Source organism: Balaenoptera borealis (genome assembly GCF_965194805.1).
Source record: "Balaenoptera borealis genome assembly, chromosome: 6".
Lineage (NCBI taxonomy): Eukaryota > Metazoa > Chordata > Mammalia > Artiodactyla > Balaenopteridae > Balaenoptera > Balaenoptera borealis.
This window is the reverse complement of record NC_138863.1, coordinates 70,247,900-70,262,476: the sequence shown is the minus strand read 5'-3', so window position 1 is coordinate 70,262,476 and position 14,577 is coordinate 70,247,900. Positions and strand designations below refer to the sequence as shown.

At 34.6% G+C, this 14,577-nt stretch overlaps 1 protein-coding gene across 12 annotated transcripts in view; it reads left to right on the top strand.

Moving 5' to 3' along the window:
• Nucleotides 1–14,577, top strand: part of SLC4A10 (solute carrier family 4 member 10) — a 301,412-nt gene that overhangs the window by 216,836 nt on the left and 69,999 nt on the right. The gene's annotated exons all lie outside the window — the stretch shown is intronic.

Genomic DNA, 14,577 nt, shown 5'->3' with positions numbered 1-14,577 from the left:
ATTTCTATCTCTAAAGTTTTGACCTTTTTAGAATGTCACATAAATGGAATCATAGAGTGTATAGCCTTTGGTGTCTGGCTTCTTTCACTTATCATATGCTTTTGAGATTTACTCATTTTGTTGCATGCATCAATTTAGTCCTTTTTATTGTTGGTCAGTGTTCCACTGTATGGATGTACCACAAATTGTCTATCCAATCACAAGTTGATAGATGTTTGGGTTGTTGCTACTTTGGAGCTATATTGCTTCACATGCAGGTCTTTATTTGGCCTATGTTTTCATTTTCTCTTGGGTAAATACATAGAAACAGGATTGCTGGGTTATATGAAAGGTGTATATTTTAACTTTATAAGAAAATTCCAACATGGTTGTACCATTTTGCACTCCCACCAGCAATGAATGAGTGTTCCTGTTGCTCTGCATCCTCATGAGCACATGGTATTGTGCTTATGTAGAGTGATACCTCTATCTATTAGTCTAATTTATTGTGTGTTCCCCTCCTAGAGTGAGTTCATGAGGGAAAGGGATTTAGTCTGTTTTGATCACTGCTTTCCCAGTGTTCAGATCAGTTTCTGGCACAAAATAGGTAGATGTTCAATGAAAATCTGTTGAAAAAATAAATGAATGTTGAATGAATATCACCTCTATCTAGAATTTGTACTAAGGCTCAGAAGGGTTTATGGCTTACCCAAGTAGAAGAACTAGAGCTAAAACCCAACACATCTAACATTTAGTCAAACACTTTTGACAATGTACCACATTATAGGTCACTGGTTTGACCAAATTAATTTCTATTATTAATATTTAGAATATGAGGGAACTTGGATAAATTTTATTTTATTTAAGTCTCTTAGATATTATCTTCAAGCAGTTTAAAATTTATCACAGGAAATTAAAAATATAAAAATAGAGGGACTTAAAACATAAATATTTGAATAATATTAACATATGCAGTAAAATGGATTCTTATTTTAGAGTTCATTAGAGCATAAAAGTGCTTATTTTGATTATAATGATTCCCTGTAAATAGGTATTTGACAAGAAGGGAAAAAAATCTTGGCTAGAGATGAATTTTGTTGTATCACATTGAAGCCCACTTCACCTTGTTATTTTTAAGAAACTTGGTAATAATTTGGATTAAAAGATAGGAATCTATACCAATATCCTAGTTAGTTGCTTTGGGTAAGCCCCTAAGAGCAGCCTTCTAGAGACAATGTCTTAACCCTCAAAAATATACAGGAAGTACATGTGAAATATGTAGGGAATAAGAGCTCTGGGAGGATACCTACCAAACTTATAATACTTTGGGGATAGAAGAAAAGACTGAAAAAAAAAGGCTTGTTCTCTTTGTATATTTTGGAGTGTTCAACTGGCATTGTGTGGATACATTATTTTGTAATTTCTTTCTAAGAATAAGTTTTATGAGAAGCAGACCCACAGATACAGAGAACAAACTAGTGGTTACCAGTGGGGAAAGGGAAGGGGGGAGTAGCAATATAGGAGAAAAGGGTAAAAGGGGTTATTATAGGATTATATGAAATCATGTGTGTGAAACTTTTGAAAACTGTAAAGCACTATAGAATTTAAACAATCTTTCATTCAATTAAAAAAAAGTTTTTTTATGGGAAATAAAGTCTTTTGACAAGCCATAGAATGAGGTAATTAGGGCCAGGTAGTGCTCATCAAATCAGTTCCTGTGTAAACAAATTTATTTTCCATTTCAGCAAAATAGCAACTTACAAAACTCAAAGGAAGAATAGAGCAAAATGTTTAAGGTATAATAAGTAGATTTGCCATTCTGTTCTTAAATTCTCTTATTAGGCTCATTCTTTCAACATCTATTGCTTTTCTCTGAATTGTGTTAGCATTGATAGTGTGAAAATGAATATGGTCTCCACTCTGAAGGAGCTCAGTGATTAACAAGAAGAGACTAGAGATGTGCTTTGTACATAGTGGCTGCACACAGAGAATTTGTTGAATCAATAAATGAGGAGGGAGCTAGAGGCAATGCATAGTCAAATCATTGCAACCTGGCATGGTAAGTATTTATACTAGACATATGTTTAATGGTCCAGGAGAAGCAGTAAAAAACTACCTTAATTTATCACTCCATCTCTGTTGTACCTGTAACTTGAGTTTCTTATATGTGGTGTATCTGTTTTTCTCTCTCTTCATTATCTCTGCATGAGCAGGTCATAATTAGAGTTGAAGGCACCAAGGTAGATAGATGAAATCCTGGGACCAGTTGGCAGAGAGTCTTAAAAATTGTAATGAGTTTTATTGTAAAAGATCATTGGGGGTAATGACACAGCTCTGGGAATAATTATGTGATAATAGATTAGAAGGTGATCATAGGAAGCGGAGCAAAGAGCAATACCCTTGGTATGGAATGTTTAAGTCCTGATTATTGACTGAGACAATGGTAATGAGAAGAAAATAAACTGGGGAAAAAAAGAAAGAAAAGCAAAAATTGGCAAGGCTTTATTCATTCATTCAACAAGTAATTATGGAATACCTTATAATTTATATGAGCAATAACAAAAATTTGCATACATGGCTTTATTTAAGCCTCACAATAATCTATGGTATAAGTATTACCCCTCAGATGATCAATCTGAGGCTCCAATAAGTTAATTAATTTGCTCAATATCCCAGAACCAGTGAATGGTAAATGAGAGTCAAACTCAGTATACTTTTTTTTTATTAAAATGTAGTTGTTTTACAATATTATATTAGTTTCAGGTGTACAGCATAGTGATGCAATATTCTTATAGATTATACTCCGTTTAAAGTCATTAAAAAATAATGGCTATATTCTCTGGTGCTGTACAACATATACTTGTAGCTTTTTTTTTCTTTTTAATTTTTGAATTTTATTTTATTTACTTTTTTATACAGCAGGTTCTTATTAGTCATCAATTTTATACACATCAGTGTATACATGTCAATCCCAATCGCCCAATTCATCACACCACCACCCCACACCCGCCACGGCTTTCCCCCCTTGGTGTCCATACGTTTGTTCTCTACTTCTGTATCTCAATTTCTGCCCTGCAAACCGGTTCATCTGTACCATTTTTCTAGGTTCCACATATATGCGTTAATATATGATATTTCTTTTTCCCTTTCTGACTTACTCCACTCTGTATGACAGTCTCTACATCCATCCACGTCTCAACAAATGACCCAATTTCGTTACTTTTTATGGCTGAGTAATATTCCATTGTATATCTGTACCACATCTTCTTTATCCATTTGCCTGTCGATGGGCATTTAGGTTGCTTCCATGACCTGGCTATTGTAAATAGTGCTTCAGTGAACATTGAGGTGCATGTGTCTTTTTGAATTATGATTTTCTCTGAGTATATGCCCAGTAGTGGGATTGCTGGATCATATGGTAATACTATTTTTAGTTTTTTAAGGAACCTCCATACTATTCTCCATTAGTGGCTGTATCAATTTACATTCCCACCAACAGTGCAAGAGGGTTCCCTTTTCTCCACACCCTCTCCAGCATTTGTTGTTTGTAGATTTTCTGATGATGGCCATTCTAACTGGTGTGAGGTGATACCTCATTGTAGTTTTGATTTGCATTTCCCTAATAATTAGTGATGTTGAGCATCTTTTCATGTGCTTCTTGGCCATCTGTATGTCTTCTTTGGAGAATGTCTATTTAGGTCTTCTGCCCATTTTTGGATTGGGTTGTTTGTTTTTTTAATATTGAGCTGCATGAGCTGTTTATATATTTTGGAGATTAATCCTTTGTCCGTTGATTCGTTTGCAAATATTTCTCCCATTCTGAGGGTTGTCTTTTCGTCTTATTTATGGTTTCCTTTGCTGTGCAAAAGTTTTAAGTTTCATTAGGTCCCATTTGTTTATTTTTTTTTTTATTTCCATTACTCTAGGAGGTGGATCAAAAAAGATCTTGCTGTGATTTTTATCAAAGAATGTTCTTCATATGTTTTCTTCTAAGAATTTTATAGTGTCCGGTCTTACATTTAGGTCTCTAATCCATTTTGAGTTTATTTTTGTGTATGGTGTTAGGGAGTGTTCTAATTTCATTTTTTACATGTAGCTGTCCAGTTTTCCCAGCACCACTTATTGAAGAGACTGTCTTTTCTCCATTATATATCCTTGCCTCCTTTGTCATAGATTAGTTGACCATAGGTGTGTGGGCTTTCTATCCTGTTCCATTGATCTATATTTCGGTTTTTGTACCAGTACCATATTGTCTTGATTACTGTTGCTTTGTAGTGTAGTCTGAAGTCAGGGAGTCTGATTCCTCCAGCTCCGTTTTTTTCCCTCAAGATTGCTTTGGCTATTTGGGGTCTTTTGTGTCTCCATACAAATTTTAAGATTTTTTGTTCTAGTTCTGTAAAAAATGCCATTGGTAATTTGATAGGGATTGCATTGAATCAGTAGATTACTTTACGTAGTATAGTCATTTTCATAATATTGATTCTTCCAATCCAAGAACATAGTATATCTCTCCATCTGTTGGTATCATCTTTAATTTCTTTCATCAGTGTCTTATAGTTTTCTGCATACAGGTCTTTTGTCTCCCTAGGTAGGTTTATTCCTAGGTATTTTATTCTTTTTGTTGCAATGGTAAATGGGAGTGTTTCCTCAATTTCTCTTTCAGATTTTTCATCATTAGTGTTTGGAATGCAAGAGATTTCTGTGCATTAATTTTGTATCCTGCAACTTTATCAAATTCATTGATTAGCTCTAGCAGTTTTCTGGTGGCATCTTTAGGATTCTCTATGTATAGTATAATGTCATCTGCAAACAGTGACAGTTTTACTTCTTCTTTTCCAATTTGTATTCCTTTTATTTCTTATTCTTCCCTGATTGCCATGGCTAGGACTTCCAAAACTATGTTGAAAAATAGTGGTAAGAGTGGACATCCTTGTCTTGTTCCTGATCTTAGAGGAAATGCTTTCAGTTTTTCACTATTGAGAATGATGTTTGCTGTGGGTTTGTCATATATGGCCTTTATTATGTTGAGGTAGGTTCCCTCTATGCCCACTTTCTGGAGAGTTTTTCTCATAAATCGGTGTTGAATTTTGTCAAAAGCTTTTTCTGCATCTATTGAGATTATCATATGGTTTTTATCCTTCAGTTTGTTAATATGGTGTATCACACTGATTGATTTGCATATACTGAAGAATCCTTGCATCCTTGGGATAAATCCCACTTGATCATGGCATATGATCCTTTTAATGTGTTGTTGGATTCCGTTTCCTAGTATTTTGTTGAGGATTTTTGCATCTATGTTCATCAGTGATATTGGCCTGTAGTTTTCTTTTTTGTGACATCTTTGTCTGGTTTTGGTATCAGGGTGATGGTGGCCTCATAGAATGAGTTTGGGAGTGTTCCTTCCTCTGCAATTTTTTGGAAGAGTTTGAGAAGGATAGGTGTTAGCTCTTCTCTAAATGTTTGATAGAATTCACCTGTGAAGCCATCTGGTCCTGGACCTTTGCTTATTGGAAGATTTTTAATCACAGTTTCAATTTCATTACTTGTGATTGGTCTGTTCATATTTTTATTTCTTCCTGGTTCAGTCTTGGAAGGTTATACCTTTCTAAGAATTTGTCCATTTCTTCCAGGTTGTCCATTTTATTGGCATAGAGTTGCTTGTAGTAGTCTCTTAGGATGCTCTGTATTTCTGCAGTGTCTGTTGTAACTTCTCCTTTTTCATTTCTAATTTTATTGATTTGAGTTCTCTCCCTCTTTTTCTTGATGAGTCTGGCTAATGGTTTATCTATTTTGCTTATCTTCTCAAAAAACCAGCTTTTAGCTTTATTGATCTTTGCTATTGTTTTCTTTGTTTCTATGTCATTTATTTCTGCTCTGGTCTTTATGATTTCTTTCCTTCTGCTAAGTTTGGGTTTTGTTTGTTCTTCTTTCTCTAGTTCCTTTAGGTGTAAGGTTAGATTGTTTATTTGAGATTTTTCTTGTTTCTTGAGGTAGGCTTGTATAGCTATAAACTTCCCTCTTAGAACTGCTTTTGCTGCATCCCATAGCTTTTGGATCATCGTGTTTTCATTGTCATTTTTCTCCAGGTATTTTTTGATTTCCTCTTTGATTTCTTCAGTGATCTCTTGGTTATTTAGTAATGAATTCTTTAGCCTCCATGTGTTTGTGTTTTTAACGTTTTTTTCCTTGTAATTCATTTCTAATCTCATAGCGTTGTGGTCAGAAAAGATGCTTGATATGATTTCAGTTTTCTTGAATTTACTGAGGCTTGATTTGTGACCCAAGATGTGATCTATCCTGGAGAATGTTCCATGCACACTTGAGAAGAAAGTGTAATCTGCTGTTTTTGGATGGAATGTCCTATAAATATCAATTAAAGCTCTATGGTCTATTGTGTCATTTAAAGCTTCTGTTTCCTTATTTATGTTCATTTTGGATGATCTGTCCATTGGTGTAAGTGAGGTGTTAAAGTCCGCCACTATTACCGTGTTACTGTCGATTTCCTCTTTTATAGCTGTTAGCAGTTGCCTTATGTATTGAGGTGCTCCTATTTTGGGTGCCTATATATTTATAATTGTTATATCTTCTTCTTGGATTGATCCCTTGATCATTATGTAGTGTCCTTCCTTGTCTCATGTAACATTCTTTATTTTAAAGTCTATTTTATCTGATATGAGTATTGCTATTCCAGCTTTCTTTTGATTTCCATTTGCATGGAATATCTTTTTCCATTCCCTCACTTTCAGTTTGTATGTGTCCCTAGGTCTGAAGTGGGTCTCTTGTAGACAGCATATATATGGGTCTTGTTTTTGTATCCATTCAGCAAGCCTGTGTCTTTTGGTTGGAGCATTTAATCCATTCACGTTTAAGGTAATTATTGATATGTATGTTCCTATGACCATTTTCCTAATTGTTTTGGGTTTGTTTTTGTAGGTCCTTTTCTTCTCTTGTGTTTCCCACTTAGAGAAATTCCTTTAGCATTTGTTGTAGAGCTGGTTTAGTGGTGCTGAATTCTCTTAGCTTTTGCTTGTCTGTAAAGCTTTTGATTTCTCCATCGAATCTGCATGAGATCCTTGCCAGGTAGAGTAATCTTGGTTGTAGGTTCTTCCCTTTCATCACTTTAAGTATATCATGCCACTCCCTTCTGTCTTGTAGAGTTTCTGCTGAGAAATCAGCTGTTAACCTTATGGGAGTTCCCTTGTATGTTATTTGTCGTTTTTCCCTTGCTGCTTTCAATAATTTTTCTTTGTCTCTAATTTTTGCCAATTTGATTACTATGTGTCTTGGTGTGTTTCTCCTTGGGTTTATCCTGTTTGGGACTCGCTGTGCTTCCTGGACTTAGGTGGCTACTTCCTTTCCCATGTTAGGGAAGTTTTCGAGTATAATCTCTTCAAATATTTTCTCGTGTCCTTTCTCTCTCTCTTCCCCTCTGGGACCCCTATAATGCGAATGCTGTTGCGTTTAATGTTGTCCCAGAGGTCTCTTAGGCTGTCTTCATTTCTTTTCATTCTTTTTTCTTTATTCTGTTCCGCATCAGTGAATTCCACCATTCTGTCTACCAGGTCACTTATCCGTTCTTCTGCCTCAGTTATTCTGCTATTGATTCCTTCTAGTGTAGTTTTCATTTCAGTTATTGTATTGTTCATCTCTGTTTGTTTGTTCTCTAATTCTTCTAGGTCTTTGTTAAACATTTCTTGTATCTTCTCGATCTTTGCCTCCATTCTTCTTCCGAGGTCCTGTATCATCTTCACTATCATTATTCTGAATTCTTTTTCTGGAAGGTTGCCTATCTCCACTTCATTTAGTTGTTTTTCTGGGGTTTTATCTTGTTTCTTCATCTGGTACATAGCCCTCTGCCTTTTCATCTTTTCTATCTTTCTGTGAATATGGTTTTTGTTCCACAGGCTGCAGAATTGTAGTTCTTGCTTCTGCTGTCTGCCCTCTTGTGCCCTTGTTGCTTATTTATTTTTACCTAGTAGTTTTTATCTCTTAATCCCTTATGCCTATCTTTCCCCTCCCCACTTCACTCTCCCCACTGGTTAACCACTAGTTTGTTCTCTATATCTGGGAGTCGGTTTCTGTTTTGTTATATTCATTCATTTGTTTTACTTTTTAGATTCTACATATAAAGGAAAACATAGGGTATTTGTTTTTCTGTGTCTGACTTATTTCACTAAGCTTTAGGTCCATCCATGCTGCTGCAAATGGCAGAATTTCATTCTTTTTTTATGGCTAAGTGATATTCCATTATATATATATATATATATATATATATATATATATATATATATATATAATTTTTTTTTTCCATTCCTCTGTTGATGAACACTTAGGTTGCTAATATCTTGGCTATTGTAAATAATGCTACTATGGACATTGGGTGTGTGTATATTTTCAAATTAGTGTTTTTGTTTTTTTCAGATATATACCCAAGAGTGTGACTGCTGGATCATATGGTAGTTCTATTTTTAGATTTTTGATGAACTCCATACTGTTTTCCACAGTGGCTGTACCAATTTACATTGCCACCAACAGTGCAAGAGGGTTCCCTTTTTTCCACACCCACGCTAACATTTGTTATTTGTAGACTTTTTGATGATAGCCATTTTGACAGGTGTGGGTGATATCTCATCATGGTTTTGATTTGTATTTCTCTGGTAATTAGTGGTGTTAAGCATCTTTTCGTGCGCCTGTTGGCCATCTGTATATCTTCTTTAGAAAAATGTCTATTCAAGTTTTCTGCCCATTTTTTAATCAGGTTGTGTGTGTGTGTGTGTGTGTGTGTGTGCATGTTTTTTGATGTTGAGTTGTATAAACTGTTTATATATTTTGGATATTAACCCTTTATCAGTCATATCATTTGCAAACACCTTCTCTCATTCAGTGGGTTGTTTTTTCGTTTTGTAGGTTCATTTGGTTTTAAAGCCCATGAACTTTTTTTCTATGATAAAAAAATAAAAATAATAGTAAAACTTCAATTTTATTATAACTCCTTAAAGGCAGTAACTGTCATATGTTTCTATGTATTCCCCATAGCACTTAACATAATACTCTGTACAAAATAATTTTAACCTGTTAAATCATTGAATGAACAAAGAAGACTACATGCTATGTTCCAGATACTTGGGTTTAAAAGTAGCACCATAGATGGGTCTCTGCCCCAATTGAGCATATTACCTATTGAAAGACTTAGACAGTAAATATTACACAAATAATTACTTAATTATACTTGACATAAATGCTATCTCATAAAGGTACAGAATGCCATGAGAGTGAAAAATACTTCCAAAGTTATTTGTATTTGGAGGCCAAGGAGAGCCTACAGCTATTTGAATGGAGATAAGATTCTGATGAGAAAAAGTTTAAGAAAAATTTCATGGAGAAAGTATTTATGTTTTTAGTTTTAGCTAGTAGTGGTGGTGTTTTGCAAAGTTATTTTGCACATTTTTGTAAAGCTATTTTCTTCATAATATGTTATAGCTATAAGTTTAAATAATTTATTAGAGAGAAAAGTATTAAGTACTTACAGAATCTCTTCTAAGAATAAAATCTGAAACATGGAAATAGATGTATTCATAAGAGACTGTATTATTTAAATAGTCATCTTAATAGAAACAAATTAAAGGTTTAGTAATAGAAGAATGAGTAAACTATGTCACATCCATTAAAAATGATGGTTATGAAGAGTAATGAGCAAACAGAAAATACTTACATTATAGTTCTATATAGAAGAGATTAGAAATGCTCATATGCTCATAAAAATGTTGAAAATATACATAAGAATTACTGAAAGATATATACCAAAAAATTACAGTTATTGGTGGAAAGATTCTGAGAGATTTCTTTTTCATTTTTTATTTTATAAATATTCTGTAGTGTGGTTTTATTATTTTTGAAAGTCAAAATACTTTATGAAAAAGAAAAATGAATAGGCATAAAAACATGTTTGGCTTCTATAGATACATCATAACTCTCTGATTTTATGCCTTATATTAATACCTAACTTGCTACACAGCACTCTTAAGGTGATTTAATCATTAAAGATACTTAAAAAAGAAATCACAAATCATTACTGTTCAGCATTCACAGAAAGGTACTAATAATAACTACAAAGGCAAAAGCAGAGCATCTGCAACCTAGGGACTAAAATTAGTAAAAATGTTGAAGGGAGTTCTACCAAATTATGTTTTCTAGAAGGCAGCCATAGGCTCTTCTTGTGTAAGGAAGACTGATCACCTCCATTAGCCTTGAAACAAAAGCAAAGACTTCTGGATGCAGGCATTTAATTATCATGTTTATCTAATCATTCTGTAGCCATTTATATAATTAAGATGGCTTAGAGCATACTTTTCTTTGGGCAGTAAAGGGTAGTAGAGGTTGTGTTTGGTGAAGAGTATATTTTAAGCCAAACAGTCCAACACTAATTATGGCATTTTATACTGGTGTTTTAAAAAATGTAGAAAAAGTGCAGATACTGCCCATTCTTTTGCCTTTGGATTGTTGAACTTTCCAATCTATGAGCTGGTGGTAGCCACAATTGTAATAACCACCACAACAATGATGATACCTAACACCTAATTAGTATTTACTTATGCTAGACCCTGTTCTAGGTGCTTTTACCTATATTAACTCATTTTTACCCTCATAATAACCCTATGAGGTTGATTGCTTTCACTATCACAACTTTAAAAAAACTAAAATATAGAGACGCTAAGTAACTTATCTAAGGTCACTCAGTTAAGTGCTTGGATTTGACTGATACAGGAACTCTGGCTGGAGAGTCCAAAGTCCAATGTCATAGGCATCAGGCTATTTTATGCACCTAAAGATTTTTTTTTTTTGCATTAATATTTCCATCTTATGGCCAGAGTCACTAAACATTATTTTGGAGATGTGAGTAACAGAAGAGCTTATTCCAAAAGCTTATTGCTTTCTCTAGTTTTTTTTTTTTTTTCCTTTTCTTTTTTGTAGTTTTAGATGAAAAATATTTGGACTAAGTTCATCAGTATAGGTGAAAAAGAGGAAAGTGGGATTTTTCTCATTATATCTTGACTTATTTATTTAGAATATCTGCTTTTGACATTTTAAGGACATAAAATCTCAGCCAAAGCCCTCTTTGAGCTACCAAGGGTTGGTACAGAGATCTTTTTCAAACTTCTTGTACAAGTGTGCAGCCTCTGAGGACTATCTGCTGAGATTTCAAATATTAGAGGTGTGGACTCAGGAAAGAATGATGATTTGGTTGGCTATACATGATATCTGTGACATATAAATCTTTTAGGTAAAAAACATATCTTTCCTCCTTGGAATTGATTTATGGAAGAGGAATATTATTAACCAGAGATAGGCCTGACAAGGAGGCATAGGTAACTAATGTCCACCTACAACCTAACTCTCCAAAAAAAATGTCTCCCCTATGAGCTTGACATTTTTATCCCAAATTTCTTAATACTTTTGGAAAGTCACTGTTGAAATGTAAATACACTCCCAGGAATGGAGTAACACATTACACCATTGTCCTCACTAATACAGTGCCAGCACATAGGAAAACAGAGACCATAGCCCTGAGAGAATGGTGCACACAGCAAGCAAAGTGAATGGAGAAGTGATACTAGCCCGGTGGCCAGATTTACGTGAGGCTATGAGAAAATAGGAATCTGGAAGTTGGGCAAGGGAGGTGGTGGTGGTGTAGTTGTCATGGTGTGAAGGCAGGGCTGCAGGATGTTTTGGGGGGAATATCTTAAAGGAGAGGGGTCCTGAAAGGGGAAGCTGAGAAGACCATACATTAATGGTATATTACTTAATTTATTCTGGAGCCATCTCACTCTTCTGGCTATGCTAATGAAAATGGCACAGTTACATCTAGATGAAGCATATTATAGAGAAAAAAGCAGAAGTTTCAGGGTCAAGAAGATCTGGATTCAAATCTAATCACTATGGCCTTGGATGAGTTATCAAACACTTAGTTTCCTCCATCTATAAAATGTAGAAATCAAACTACTAAACTAGAAAACAAAGTGCCTTCTGCCATGCATATGGTAGCTGTATGCATATCATATCTATATGCATAAATATACAGTAGCTAAAGAAAGCATATATATGTATGTATACACACACACATACATTTATACGTAGATGTATTCATGCATCTACTACAGTGCTATCTTTCTCCCTTATTATGTTACTTCTGCAAGAAACTTGTCATATAGTCTCTATTTTACATTTTAGTTTCCTTTTATCATGTAAATTTACTTTCACCTAATTTTCAGAATATTCAAATAATTTTCTATTAAACTATGGTATTGGGCCTTTTTCTTCTGAGGTAAATTAGCAAAATGACCAACTTGAAGAATATTTTTTTTAATGTATTTATTTAATTTATTTATTTTTGGCTGTGTTGGGTCTTTGTTGCTGTGCATGGTCTTTCTCTAATTGCGGAGAGCAGGGGCTACTCTTCGTTGTGGTGCACGGGCTTCTCATTGTGGTGGCTTCTCTTGTTGCAGAGCATGGGCTCTAGGCACACGAGCTTCAGTAGTTGCAGCACGTGGGCTCAGTAGTTGTGGCACCTGGGCTTAGTTGCTCAGCGGCATGTGGGATCTTCCCAGACCAGGGCTCGAACCCGTGTCCCCTGCATTAGCAGGCAGATTCTCAACCACTGCGCCACCAGGGAAGCCCTAACTTGGAGAATTTTAATCATTAGCTACCTGAAAAGTATTGGTGCTTGATACAGCAGATTCAGGCAATATATTACTAATCTACTTTAACAAGAAAGAGACTATTGCTTCTAATGAATGATATTAACTGTTTTCTTTTCGGCAGCATTACTAGGCAATAGCTAACTATGCTATCGTTATTTGAATTCATGACAAGGCTGAATAACGAGTTGAGGCAGTTATTCTGTATGATCAGATGATTTAAGCCTGAACAGAACATAAATGTATATACCTATGCAAATATCTAAAATAATTATTCTGATCTCTGTAGCAGTTTAAATACTTGGTATGATTCTAAAAAGGGGACTTTAGGGAGCATATGCCAGTTTCAAAAACTAGGCACATGTTCACACGGCTCTAAGTTAGGGATCCCTGACCAATGAATTGGACACCATCTGTCAGCAGGACCTTGAAGTTTTAGCTGGCAGATCTTGGAGCAGCTTTCCAAGCCGTTTGCTGCTTCCTCACTCCCACATGCTTAGTTAGCTGGGGTTCCCAGTTGGGAAGCGAAGGCAGGTAGCATTTTGACCCTCCCCTCACCACCTTCAGTATACTTTATTCTCAGAACCATCCCCAGAGATTTAAAAGCATCGGGAATATAAAAAATATCTCTTCCTCACAAGGTTGGAGGCCTTGGACCTTACCTTGAAAAGATTTATTTTTACATTTTTTTCAAATTATGACAACTTACATAGAAAAGTATGGCAGATACCTGTTCTTTTAAAAAAAATTTTTTTTTGCAATATTTGTTACATAACAAGTGTGTAAGAATAAAGTGGTTGATATGTATTTGTTTTCTGATTATAATTTGGAACACAGGTATAAATGTCTTGGTTTATGGATTAAATCTGTACCCTGTCATCTCCTAACCTACTAGATCTTTTTTGGAATAATAAAATGCATATCACTGGGGCCAGTGTCCACAGTTCTAGAATATTCTTAGCCATCTGGTTCTGTTACAGAGTAAAGTTAGACTGGAAATAAGACAATGTTAGTAAAGGAAGCTTCCTTTGCCCACCCCACCTTCCATGGGCTCCATTTTTTGGAGTGCACAACATAGTGATTTAATGATATATATATATATATATATATATATTGTGAAATGATCATCACAATAAGTTTAATAATAACATCCATCACCACACATAGTTAATATTTTTCTTGTGATGAGAACTTTTAAGATCTACTCTGTTAGCAACTTTCAAATATACAATATGGTGTTGTTAACAATAGTCACCATGTGGTCCATTACATCCCCAGAACTTATTTATCTTATAACTAGAAGTTTGTACCTTTTGTTCACCTTCACCCATTTCACCTTTATTCTTGATGAATATTTGACTAGTTATAGAATTCTGGATTGCCAAGTGTTTTCTTTTAGCCCGTTAATGACTTCATTCCATTGGTTTCAATTTTAGCTCGGGAGAAATCATTGTCAATCCTACTGTTGCTCTTTAAAAACAATGTCTTTTTCCCTAGATGTTGTTAAGATTTTCTCTTTATCTTTGGCTTTCTTCAGTTTCAGTATATTTGAGCATATCCTTTTTTTTTCTTCTAGTTTAATTGAGATATCATTGACATATAGCACTGTATAAGTTTAAGGTGTACAGCATGGTGGTTTGACTTATATACATAATGAAATGATTACCACAATGACTTAGTGAACATTCATCATCCTGTATACATACCAAATTAAAGAAATAGAACAAAAGTTTTTTTCCTTGTGATGAGAACTCTTAGGATTTACTCTCTTAACTTTCATATATGATATACAACAGTGTTAATTATATTTATCATGTTGTACATTAAATCTGTGGTACTTATTTATCTTACAGCTGGAATTTTGTACCTTTTGACTGCCTTCATCATCCCCACTCCCTGCCTC